The 14244-nt window shown below is 40.4% G+C and overlaps 1 protein-coding gene across 1 annotated transcript in view; it reads left to right on the forward strand.

Moving 5' to 3' along the window:
• The window catches only part of LOC125872914 (actin-related protein 5), a 1108764-nt gene that overhangs the window by 597375 nt on the left and 497145 nt on the right, over window positions 1–14244 (forward strand). The gene's annotated exons all lie outside the window — the stretch shown is intronic.

Consider the following 14244-nt stretch of genomic DNA (forward strand, 5'->3'; position numbering starts at 1 on the left):
AACAAATCAAAATCACAAGAGGTAGGTATGGAAATACCTCACCCCACCCAACAAAAAGAAGTAGTTGTCCTCAAATGCAACTAAAACAATATAAAGAATCCCAAAATAACATAGAGGGAGGGTAAAATCATCCTGTCAGGCTAAGCCTGGGTGCAGTCTGCATCTCAGTCACTCCATTTGTCGGGGAATTAGTGCACGGTGTAGCATCAATTGTGGTTCCATTGAAGCCTACCATAGTAGTGTATCTCAAGGAGGCCTGACGGGCTGTCTCGAACATGGCACCCTCTAAGTTGACCAGATCCTCATAAACAACCGCATCTCGCACCCCAATATACTCATCAACTGTCTCGGCCTCAGACTCAGTAGCAGCAACATCCTCCATAATATCATCTCTGGCGGAAGCGGAATGTACCTCGGCACAAGCTGGAATCTCAACACTCGGATCATCTGGGATCTCCACCGTCCCAAATTGTGAAGTAAAGTCTGTGGACTTCAGATGGTCCACATCCTTCCTCATCTTAGAAACATCGACTTTCAAAGTCGTAACCTCAGTAATCACACCCTGCCCTCCCTCACAAATTTGTACTCTCTTTGTGAGAGCATCAATTGAGGCCTGAAGAGGTGTCAGTGCAACAGTAATAGCTCTCACAATCATCCAAGGCACCTCGTTCTCTAGCCGAGAAGCCCGCACATCGGCATAATGGGCTAGGTGCCCCATCTTAAGAAGCATTGCCTGAGTGATCGGAGGCCTGGAGGCTATTAAACCAGCAGCAGCTCTAGGGGGCGGGGGAGCAGCAGAAGAACTCAAGGTCTGAGAAGGAGTGGAACTAGATGTACATGAAGGCCCAGAGGCTAGAGTAGGAAAGGCTGCCTCTACAGGTAATGAATCAATATCAACCTCTAGGGATGTATCCACCAGAGCTGCTCTCCTCCTATTAGCCTCATCCCGTGTGTATTCGGCCTCTATGTGCCAATTGTCGGTGGATGATGTAGATGTAACCTCGACATCTCTCTTCTTATCATGAGAAACTCCAGCCCAATGACACAACACTGTAATAAGTATCGGAAATGGAAGAAACGTCTAGCGTTGCTTGGCCCTCATGGCCATCTCCTGCTCGATAATCAATCCCAAATTAGCCATTTCCTAGCTATGATAGAACCAACACAGGCTATTTTTGGGTAGCAACTCATTTTGTGAAGACAAGACTGTGCTACTAATGGATCCAAACTAGTACCGAGCTGCTATATTTTAATCCTTCTTCTAAATAAGCGCTCCGGCCTCAATCCACCTCCGAGTGGTATCATATATAAGAGGAGCTAGCCAGCCTTTCAGGTCATCTAGAGTCTGTGTAGTGACCATACTCTGGTACTCGTGCTTAAAACCTACGACCCTCTCAAGTACAGTGTTGATATCATCACTACTGCATCTCATTGTCCTCCCTCGGACCATCACGGACTCAACCAGTCTGAAGGACTGGTCTTCTTCTTTCCCTCGGGTACCAAATCACTGTAGGCAGCATAAAAATCCCAGACCCATGTGGGAATGTATGGGCCATGGGGCCTGGTGAAGACCTCAAACCTGTGGAATCGGAAAGTGTCCCACACTGCAGGATGCCTGTCCACTACACCAACCGTGAACAACTTATTCTCTTCCAAAATTGTCCTCAATCCCTCGACTTCAACAGATTGAGTAATCGGAGAGAAGGATCCTAAACTGTTTGTGCTGGAACCACTGAATCTGAGATAGGAGGGGTCGATTCCGGAATCCTAGACGGATCATAACGAGCTTTGGAACACAGCTCTGCTCACCGGGCATGTAATGACTAATTATCCTCAGGCTCAGAGAATGAAGCCTGAGAATCCAATGATTCTCCCTTACTGCTGGAATTATGTTTCGGTGTCTCAGCTACGGGTGCGTTGCCCTTTCCCTTGCCTGTATTAGAAGGTAACTTTTTGCCTTTTGCACTAAAAGGAGTTGCTTCCTCATTGATAACAATCCTTCGTGCTCGCTTTCGGGGGGCATGCCACGATCATCTAGGTTTGCTCTAGCCATATCTGCAAAACACATAAAAATTATTAGAAATAATTCGAGAAAAGCGTAAACAAGAAGTTGCATAAAGACTCACCAAACTAATCGCCGAGTAACTTAACCGAGCTAGATCGGGCTCGCCGAAAGTACAAGCGCTAAAATTTTCCAAAATAAAGATAGGTCGGAGATGTTCAGGGCCATTTGGCAAATCGGTGAGCTAGAGGTAGCCCGCCAAATATTACAGTGCATTTTAATGGTTAGGGGAGCAGAAAGGGCGATCAAGAAAACCTTTCAGCGAGTCACCAAGTTTACTCGGCGAACTCAGGCTTCCCACCAAAAGTTACAAAACAACTTAGCCAAAATTTAATATTAAGGGTGATCTGAAGAGGACATCGGCGGACCACCGAACCACTCTGTGAGCTCGACGTAGCTCGCCAAATGGCCCAACGTGCCAATTTTCAACCCCAAGTTTCAAAATCAAGCCCGCAGTCCCCTAATTCAAAATCAAACACCTACACTATTCAATTAAAGGAAGACTTCCCCTGATTTGGCCAAAATTGGCCATTTGACGACTTTTGCCCTTAGAATGATGTCAAACACTCCATCATTGGACAAATCACATCATTTAGCACAATTCGGGGCTACTTAAACTTCACACCACTAGACCCAACACAAATAAACCGTAACCCAACAATTTTAAAATTGATTTCATTAAACAAGACATGGGAATCGACATTTCTAAGCATTTAAGCATGTATTTCAAATCAAAACGGGTAAACTAACACATTATACACAATTAAAGCAATTACCCAACATCAAATAACACACCTTTACCTATTACATCTAAGTTCAACCACAAAATTAAAGTGCGAGATTTGGATAACAAACTTTATTGTCGAAGTTCAAGTTTGAATAGATAGACGGCAAAGTTATCCAATTCTGAGCATGAAATCACACAAAAATATGAGCAAAATAGAAGATTTAAAGTTCAGGTTAGAATGCACGGAGGTTAGAAATGAGAGAATATGAAGGATTTTGAAATTTTAAACCGTTTGGCCTTTAAAACCTTTAAGTTTACGGCACCATTGGTGGAGTAATTCATGATCGGGGATGCACCGAGTGGTGTTTTCCTCACCGAGTTTTACAGAACCTTCAGCATTTTTGTTCAAACAGCGGACAAAGTCGGGCACACCGACCTGTTCGGCGAGTATCGGATTATGTTTTTAGTCCATTGAGTTTTACAGAGTGGCCCTTAAGACCTAGTGGTTTAAACGGCGGTCCAAGTCGGGGCTCACCAACTTGTTTGGCGGGTGGCCAAATGGACTTTTGCTCTCCAAACTACCCATTTTCCAACACTTTTCACCCTTTAACCTGCACACTCAACACCCGCTATTCAAAATAAAAAATTAAAGCATTTGAAAACTTGGGTTGTCTCCCAAGAAGCGCCTTAGTGAACGTCGTGACACGCAGAGGATACCAAATCAAGCTTCATTTTTGGGGTTTGCCATTGTGTCACTAGGCAACCTCCCTTGTTGTCTTTGACTAAAATGTGAATAAATCTAAACCATTGGGTCTCCAGCTTCTTAATAAAGATTGAGTGAGAGGTCACCATCTGATTGAGAGTCGAGATATCCTCTTTCATCTCTTTCAACACTTTGTCTGACCCTTCAAATTTGTTGAGAATGCGTGAGAGCATATCTTCTATACAGCCACCTTTAAATTCCTTTGGCTTTTGATGCTCATAAGAAGGGACATACCTATCTTTGTCCCCCTATCTTTCCTTCCAAGTGGCGTTAAGGTAACGCCAATATCTATCACGGTCTCACCAGCCCTCATCTCTATTCCATCCTTGATTTCCACACGGTCTTGGGTAGTTTGCACGATAACCTCCTCCTTGAATGGCTAAGAATTTCACTTCCTCATTGTACAACGCTTCAAATTTTGCTTCATCGGGGTTTACTCCACCAACACCCACAACATTAACACTCTTTGCACCAACACCCATGATATTTTTGGCCAAGATATCCAGCTGAGTCATCATTTTTTCCATGCTTTGGTCTCTCTCTCTATTGATCATTTTCAATCTGCTCTTTTGTGATTCTAAAATTAAGAGGAGAGACTTGGTCTTCACAAGTGTACCATGCCATATTGATCTTGGTCATGCAATCAAGGAGTTGGGACGCTACTTCATATGGTTGTTGCATTATACCACTAGGTGAGAGTTGATCAATCACTCCTTTGTTCACTGAATCGAGACTCCTATAAAAGTGTTGCAGCAACACATTATTTGGGAGTCCATGAGTTGGGCACGGCAACACTAGCATCTTAAATCTTAGCCATGTCTCATAGATTGGCTCACCTTCCAAGCGTTTGAAACCTTGGATGCCATCCCTTAGAGTCATCATCTTCGATGGGGAAAAAATCTCACTTGAAATGTTGTCGTCAGCTCATCCTAAGAGGTGATAGAGTCCCTTGGTAACTCAGCAAACCATTTAGTAGCTTCACCCATCAAAGAGAACGGAAACAACCTGAGACGGACCAATTCTTGTGATATGTTCTAAATGAGAACGGTCCACAGACATCCACGAAGTTCCTGATATGTTTATGGGGATCCTCATGAGCTAGCCCCCGAAATAATCCTTTCAATTGTAGGAGCTGAAGCATTGTGCTTGTGATGTGAAAAATAGTGTTTCCTTCGGTCGGAGGTAGATGAATGGCACCAACACCACACACTTGGATTGGGTCATTAACGTTTGGGTTATTAACATCATTGAGGTACCCAATGTCGTCTTGGTGGCCCACTTGGCTACCATTACTTCTGTTTATGCTCATCTCTTCCTTTGTTCAACACAAGAAACACAAAACCAAAAACTAGAGTAAGTAGATTCAACTACAACTAAAGAGAACACAATTTAACTTCACTAAAAGAATTTTAAACAATACCACTCCCCGACAGTGGACCCATTTTGATTTAACGTTTAAGGCACACCTCATCCAATTCTAGGTGTAAACGATCGTTAATGTAATACCCCAGAAACGAGTAGACTAAACTAAGGCCTTAAGTTAAGGTTCTAAAATTTTGGTATGAGGGTTAGAGTAGTAGGTAAGATTTCCCGTACTTAGAATAAGGAGTTTAGGGGTTAAATGGCAAGGAACGTGCTACACCCCGTAGTTTAGAAGACAATCTAGGGTTTGGTTGAGGGTAGCAAGGGCAAGGGTCAAGGCAAAGGGGCAAAGCCTAAGCCAAAGGCCAAGGCTGCCCCAACCTTGGCCAAGCACTTCCTCAAAACCACGACCACCTTCATGACCAATGTTCTTGACCACGGTCCGTTAAGGGGCTCATGAAGACCCCTTAGGCTTGTGGGAAGCAAGGCCTTGAGGCCTAGCTACTGCCCCAAGACAACGACCCATTGTCTTGACCACAGATCGTGGGAGGTCTCGTGGTCCTGCCTTAATATTTTAGGGGTAAGACTCATTTGAAAGACACTACCCAAGGGACCATGCCTCGTGAGCCCTATCGTGGTGCCTGGCACCATGGCTGCCAAATGAGGGTCAAAATAGGAAATTCCTTTTTAATTAGTTTTTAAGTGGGGGTCATTTTATATGGACTTTATACACTTATATAGACTATTTAATGTCATTATCCACCACAACTAAGTCATTTAGAATCAAAACCCCAAAACACTCTCCTCTCAAATAATTCTCTCTAGAAGACCTAAGACTTGAAAAAAGAAGAGAGAGCTTGAAGCTAAGGTCAAGAACAAACCTCCATTGTTGAAAGCTTGTTTTAGGGATTTTATTAAAGTTATGTTTAGCTTTTAATCTATGGGTTCTTCCATCCATAGAGTACCCTAGAAATTCCCCAAATTTGTGAAGAACAACCCCAATCTAAGCTAGGGTTTCTTCCAATGAGGTTTAGTTGGGTATGACTCCAATTGGTTGGATAATACTTATTTATGGTTAATTCAGTGTTGATTCATGATATTATGGTGCATTTATGTGAATTCCATGGTTAACCCTAGAAATCAAAGTATGTGGGTTTATGCCTTATGAAGAGAAATTGATGATTCTCGATAGATCTTCTATAATTGTTATCATGTATAGGACTTATTCAAGAAGAGGAATATGAAATCATGAATTGACCTAGATTTATGAATGTATGATAGATTATGAATTGTAGTAATTGACTTTATGATGAATTATGCTTAGAACTGCCTATGACTAAGGCGTGTAACTAATATGTCTTGTGATCTAGTCTAGTATGATGATTGTGGAGTAAAGCTTGATAGTAACGCTTGAAGTCATAATGTTGATAAATAGGGCCTATAGAGTGAGTCTAATATGATGAGATAGCTTGCATAAAAATTGGTATACAAATAGATACAGTTGTTGTTGAAGGCTTTTACCCACATAACCTACCTAGAACTATATGAATGCATGTATGTAGAGTGTGAAAGGTATTCTCACATTGAATGGTTCTAGATTGAAGGGTTAACAACCTAAAATGAATTAAAACATGTTAGAATAGAATATCTTGAAGTTGTGACATATGATCCATTCATGTATAACTTGTTTAGATAGAATGAGTTAGTAGTTCTCATGGTAGCTTGGGATTGAGGAATTATACTCTCTTATGGTTAGCTTGAATTAGCATTGGTAGGATGCTTTTCATGGTAGCTTGAATTAGTATAGGCATGGTAGCCTAGGATTGATGATCTATACTCTCCTAAGGGTAGCTTGGACTAGCATTATTAGAATGCCTCCATGGTAGCATTACTTGGTTAGGCCAAGACCACTTCATGATAGCTTATGATAGAAGATTGATACTCTTCTAAGGATATCTTAGGATTGAGATACCATACTCTCCTAGGGGTAGATTAGGGTTGAGGATTCATACTCCCCTAAGGGTAACATGCATTATATTGAATGTTTGCATGGTAGCTAGGTTGGGGTACTTGTACTTTTCCTTGTATAGATTTGTTTGCATGATAGTGTGTTTTACCATGGTAGTTAGGTCTAGCCTAGTAGGGTTCTATTCTTTCATAGTATAGCATGATAAATAGTAAGCATTGAGGAAGATAGCCTATAGAAGTACTTAGTGTGAATGCTAGTATGGGATGCCATTCATACATGGCACAAGTATGACTTGAAGCTACTTATGAAGTGTCATCGTAAATAATGTATGCTTAGCTTGGATTGTTGCTATAATTGTCTTCCATGATATGATTGACTCAAGTTGATATTTCCTTGTCTATATGAAGTAGGTCAAGAGTGACACCTATAGATGGTAAATATGAATATGGTGACTTCAAGGATATGCTTAGTATGTGTGGTATTATGGGATGCCACCCATGCATTGCACAAGTCTGATTTGAGGTTACTTAGGAGTATAGTGCTCTTATGATATGAAAATCTAAGTCTTGACTATGAATGTGGACTATGCGCAAGAATGACCAAAAAGGGGTACTTAGTTTGGATGGTATTATGGAATGTCGTACATGCATTGCACAAGTATGCTTTGAGGTGGCTTGTGAAGTAGTTCTCTTATAATATGAAATACTAAGGGTTGAAGAATGAAGTATGAAGGTCTCAGTAAAGACTATGCCATGAATATGATTTATCTCCAATGCTCATAAACTATGTCTGATGTTGACATATGATTATATGATGCTTATGTTGGAGATTATGCTATGACTATGTTATTATCTCTTATGTTTATGTCTTATGTTGACTAACCATTTTAAGATGTTCTTATGATGTTGTGCTAGCTATCATACTTGGTACATTATGTACTAACGCATACTTTGCCTACATTCTAATCATATGTAGGATTTCAGAGATTGAGTTCCTTTGAAGGCTAGGTTTCTAAGGAGCAAGAAGACTTGAAGATTTGGTGAGTACTCATAGCTTCGAGGACCAACCCATTATTTCCTTTATGTCATTTCCTTATGTTTTAGACATTTGTATGGGCTGCGTCCCAAGACTTTTATTCAAGATTTTAATAGATGGTTTGAGACAAAAGTGTAGTAAAGACTTCCACTTGCTTTATGAAAATGTTTTCGATTGAATGGTTTAAAAGAAGTTTTAAATTTTCCGTACTTTTCTATTATTTTATGTTATGATTATGCTAAGGGCTTGTATGAGTCCCCTTAGGGGTCAAGTAGGCCAATGTTACACCTAGGGTATACCCTTGGGTCGTGACAGTTAAGCAATATAAAACCCAACAAATGAGTTGGGGTCGAACCCACAAGAAGCGGTACGTGTTCAAAGATTAGTTATGAAGTACAAATGTAATCTACATAGTTATAGGAATAGAAATTATCGAAAAAAAACAAGTAAACATATCAAAGGGTTGACACAAATGTCAGATGGGGGATTTTTGTTTGTAATTATCAACTACAAAGAAGTCACACAAAGCTGAGATAACAATACAAAGAGAAATTCTCAGGATGTGATCGATTATAGGCAAATTTCGCTATATGTGCAATTGAAACTACTGACGAATAGCTAAATATTAGTGGGTAGGCTAGACTATAAGTGAAATAACCTTCTCTCGAACAATTATTCTGCTTCAAGTGATTTCTTTCGAACATCAACAAGCATAACAATTAAGAACAACTCACACCTTAATTAATCCACTTTCTCAAGCTAGATGGGTAGGATTGGGTTTAGGATTCACTCTCTCGAGCTGAACCCATATCAACCCAATACCTACAAACCATTTATCACAGGCCTTAGTCCCAAAACTTCTCTCTCGAGCAAGCTAAGAACACAAAGTTAGAACTGCATTTGCAACTACAGTTCATTAATTAAACCTCAACTAATGATTAAACCCACTTCAATATAGCATTTAAATTAGTAATAAGCAATACCCATAAGCTAATTCAACCCATAATCACATGCTCATACCACAAGAATCGGGGTTTAGCCAAACATCATAAAAAGATAGAAACGGTTATGAAATCGATTATTACTCAACTGGGTAAGAGTATTCAAGTCTTTACAATTCTCCAATTTAAATAAAATTAACAATCCACTTGCAAAGTCTCCAAATTGAGTCTCAAAAAGCCTTTAAGTCTACTGGGAAACTATCAAACTTAAAAAGAAAACTATTCAAAATGGTAGCAAGCTCTTCAATTTACAGTTCAAAATCTTATTTATAGTCACCAAAAATTAGCCATGAAAGGACATTAGGTGAGGTAAGTCGGATTCATTGAGTGGTTCGGCGAACCTCTCTTTGCTCTCTTCTATCGCCTTTATGCATTGGCTCTCAGCATCCTCAAGTCCTTTAACTTTGGCGATAAATCATTTCATCACGGAACTGATCGGCGATTCACCGACTACCCCTTTCATGTTGCTGACTTGGTTTCTTCCCTCAAGGCTGGCACACTGGAACTTTAGGCGGACTGAAAAGCCACTCTGCGAGTTACCAAGTGGTCTTGGCGATCACCAGACTCACCTTTCTCCACTTTTTCAGGTTGTTTTGTTCCTTTTTGCCTGTTAGTGTCCTTATTTTGCTCCTTAATCAACATACCTGAAAATCAAGGCTTTAACATCAGTTTATAGCATAAATTGGGCATTTAAGGACACTAATACTATCAAAACAAAGCCCTAAATAAGTCCAAATCTAGGACTCATCAAGCACCTACAACAAATTCATGCTTTTCAATCTCTTGATCATGGTACTTCTTCATATTCGACTTGTACAAGGCTTCACTTTCATATGCTTTTAGGCATAACTCATCAAGCTCATTCATGTCATTCAGTCTTTGATTCGATGCGGTGCCCCAATCCAAATTCAACTTCTTTAGCGCCCACATTGCTTTATGCTCTAGCTCTACAGGCAAATGGCATGACAAGTTGGTAGGTAGACATACCTATGGGAGCCTTGAATACGGTGAGATAGGCCCATAGAGCATCATCAAGCCTTTTTGACCAATCAGTTATATTGTCTTTCACAGTCTTTGCATGGATTTGCTTTATTTCTCTATTTGACAACTCAACTTGCCCACTAGACTATGGGTGATAAGGAGTAGCTACATTGTGACACACTTGATATTTCTCAAGGAACACCTTGAACAACTTGTTACAAAAGTGAGAACCTCCATCGCTTATGATTGCCCTTCGTATACCAAATCTGGAGAAGATACTCTTTTCCAAGAATGTGGTGACACTCTTCCCTTCATTGTTTGAAAGCGCAATTGCCTCCACCCATTTTAATACATAGTCAACCGCAATAAGAATATACTTCATCACATGTGAACTCACAAACAGACCCATGAAGTCAAGACCCCAAACATCGAACAACTCAATCACCAATATCGGGTTCATATGGAGCTTTGGCTTCTTTAAAATTCCTCGTTCTCTTTGGCAACAGTCATAAGACTTGGCGAAATCATGAACATCTTGTTGGATAGTAGGCCAGTAATACCCAAACTTCAAGATTTTATGAGCAGTCTGAATACCATTATGGTGCCCACCAACAGGCGATGAATGACACGCCTCTAGTATACTCATCATCTCAACCTCGGGCACACAGCGACGAATAATCCCATCATCACAGACACAAAATAAGTAAGGCTCATCCCAAAAGAACTTCTTCACATCATACATAAACTTTTTCATTTGGTGAAATGACAAATCTGTTAGAACCAAACCGCTTGCCAAGTAGTTAGAAAAATTTACGAACCAAGGGACAAGATCATAAGAAGCAGCCAATACATGTTCATCTGGGTATGCATCATTAATCTCAGCCCCATCTCCTAACCTGAGCATAACTTCCTCCTCTAATCTGGACAAATGGTCAGCAACCTGATTTTTTGTTCTCTTTCTATCGTTCACCTCAAAATTGAACTCTTGCAGCAACAATACCCATCTAATCAATCTCGGTTTTGCATCCTTTTTAGCCATCAGATACCTCAATGTAGAATGGTCAGTATGCACTATGACCTTAGTACCAAGCAAGTAGGATTGAAATTTCTCGAATGCGAAAACCACCGCAAGGAGTTCCTGTTCAGTCATAGTATAGTTCTTTTGAGCCACATTCAGAGCTTTGCTAGCATAGTAAATCGGATAAAGAATCTTCTCTCATTTTCTGTCCCAATACCACACAAAGCGCCACCCCACTTGCGTTACACATTACTTCAAACGGTTGCCCCCAATCTAGTGAAAAAATGATAGGAGTTGATACTAACCTTTCTTTCAACTCTCCAAATGCTCTTAGACAAGCATCACCAAAATCAAAGTTACACTTCTTTTCGATTAGTTTGCGCAATGGGTGTGCAATTTTTGAAAAATCTTTTATGATCCTCCGGTAAAAACCTGCATGCCCAAGAAAACATCGAAAACCTTTTACATAGATAGGTGGTGGAAGATTTTCTATCACCTCAATACCTATCTCAGAAATCCGATGACCCAGAACTATACCCTCTTTCACGATGAAGTGGCAATTTTCCCAATTGAGCACAAGATTGCACTCTTCACATCGTTTTAGTACCTCGGCCAAATGCATCAAACAACCATCAAACGAGTCACCTACCACAGAGAAATCATCCATAAATACCTCAATCGTGTCCTCCACCATATCAAAAAATATCGACATCATACACCACTTAAAAGTCGGTGGAGCATTACACAACCCAAATGGCATCATTTTCAAGGTGAAAGTCTCATACGGACAAGTGAAGGTGGTTTTCTCTTAATCTTCCGAAGCTATGGAGATTTGATTGTACCCCGAATACCCATCTAGAAAACAATACCAACCCTTATCAGCGAGACAATCTAGCATCTGATCCATGAAGACATTGGGAAGTGATCTTTTTATGTCCATGCATTTAGCTTGTGGTAGTCCATGCACACTCACCAACCAGTCAGTGGCCTCATTGGAACCAACTCATTTTTCGCATTAGGAACCACAGTAATCCCACCTTTCTTAGGTACACACTGAACAGGACAAACCCAACTACTATCTACAATGGGATATATGACTCCAGCATCCAACCATTTAATAATTTCCTTTTTCACTACCTCTTGCATAGGTGGATTAAGTCTACTTTGGTGCTCAATACTTGGATTGTTGCCCGGCATGAGTTGGATTCTATGAGAACAAATACCAGGAAGAATCACAATAATGTCTGAAATAGTCCATCCAATTGCCCTCTTGAACCTCTTCAATACAGAAACCAATGCCACTACTTGTTCCCCACTCAAATCACCAACAATGATTACCGGTAAAGTGCTATCTCTCCCATGAATACATATCTCAAATGGGATGGTAGAGTCTTGAGTTCCAGTTCTGGAAGCTCATCTACAGACATTTTAGCTGGTGGGGATTCTCGATTCTTCATATCTAACTCCAATCTTTTTGGCTTGGAACGAAACTTGAACCTACCAAGTGTGGCAACCAGATCATCATACTCATCAATACAATCACTATCAAAATTCATCTTCACCGCTGCTAGTGCATCAACACCTAACCGTTCCTCAATAGATACCTCAGAGTATTTGCCCTCAAACTAATTCACCACAGATACTGATTTAAGGTCACTTTCATCCTTCATAGACCTACAGATGTTAAAAGTTACCTCTTCATTGTTCAAAGAGAACATCAAAATAGTCTCCCTAAGATGATGGGAACCTCAAAATCAACGTCACAATAAGTATCACAAAGTCAGCTGGAAAGATGAATGACTCTACTTTCACAAGGACATCTTGGAGCACAACAATGGGCCTCTTCACAATTCTATCAGCCATTAGTAGACGCATCGCAGTTGGCTTCAAAGCTCTTAAACCTAACTTTTTATAAATAAACAACGGCATCAAGTTAATGCTAGCACCTAAATCACACAAAGCTTTCACAAAGTGAAAAATCCCGATGATACAAAGAATAGTGAAAGCTCCAGGATCCTTTCTTTTGGACAAGTGACCTAGTAGTAATAGCACTGCAATGTTGCAACCTCTCATCATTCCCAAAATCGATAGCCCTCTTTTTGGTCACCAAATCCTTTATAAATTTTGCATACCCAGGCATTTGCTCCAAAGCTTTTATCAACGGAACATTGATGGAAAGTTGTTTCAACATAGTTATAAACCTGCGGTATTTTCCTTCTTCGGCCTTTTTCACCAATCTCTGTTGGAATGGAGGTGGAGGTCTAGGCATGGGGACAACTTTTTGGGTCACCTCTGCTTCCTTCTCTTTAGCATTTTTCGACTCTCCAGTAACCTCAATCTCATCCACATCTTTTTCTACCATAATTTCAACCTCAGATGGCATACGGGGATCAATGGTCTGTTAACCTCTGCTAGTAGTAACTGTCATACAATGCCCATCATTTTTTGGATTCTAGATGGTGTTGCTAGAAAGTGTGTCAGGTTGACATAGGTTCATAGTAGTGGATAATTGACTAAACTGCTGCTAAAGTTGCTTGATCGACACTGCAAGGGCGTCAACTTTTTGACCAATTCTAGAAAAGTCATTTGGCATCTGTTTCACATTCTCATCAGTTGCATCAAACCTCTTCATCATCTTTTGCATCATATCCTCAATGCGTGACATACTACCACCAGCCTCTCTATTACCAGATTCCCTATTATCAGGTGGAACATAGGGCCCAACTTTCTCATTCTTCTTGTCATAGTTGTTCCGATTGTAGCTGTTATCACGATTGTAGTTCCCATCCCAGACATAGTTTCCCTCTCGATTGTAGTTTCCATAGTTCCGACCTTGGTTTCCTTGACCTTGGCACCAATTATCCGAGTTTGAAACTTGGGTGTTGGTTCAGAAACTTCTTGTCTAATCATTAACCAAATATGCATACTCCTTATAGTAACATTCCTCAACTAGTGGTGGCGGAGGTCTAGTAAAGTAGTTTACCACATTCACCTTTTTTGCACCTTCACTCACATGTTTTAATACCAAACCCAGTTTTGTCCTCATTTCAGTCATCTCTTCACGAATATCATCATTGGCTTGGCTAGGTGCAGTTTGAATTGCAAATGAGATTTGACTAGTGTTCGCCTTTCTAGTGTTCCATGCCTTATTATTCTGGGAAATCTTCTCTAGTTTTTCGGCGATCTCCTCAAAAGTGCAATCACCATATGATCCTCCAGCAATAGTATCTAGCACAACCTTTCCATTGTCATCCTAACCTCTGTACAAGTACTCCTTTAGTGACTCATCATTTATCCAGTTATTCGAAACTCTTCTGATGAACACA

This window comes from Solanum stenotomum, chromosome 8 (genome assembly GCF_019186545.1).
Source record: "Solanum stenotomum isolate F172 chromosome 8, ASM1918654v1, whole genome shotgun sequence".
Lineage (NCBI taxonomy): Eukaryota > Viridiplantae > Streptophyta > Magnoliopsida > Solanales > Solanaceae > Solanum > Solanum stenotomum.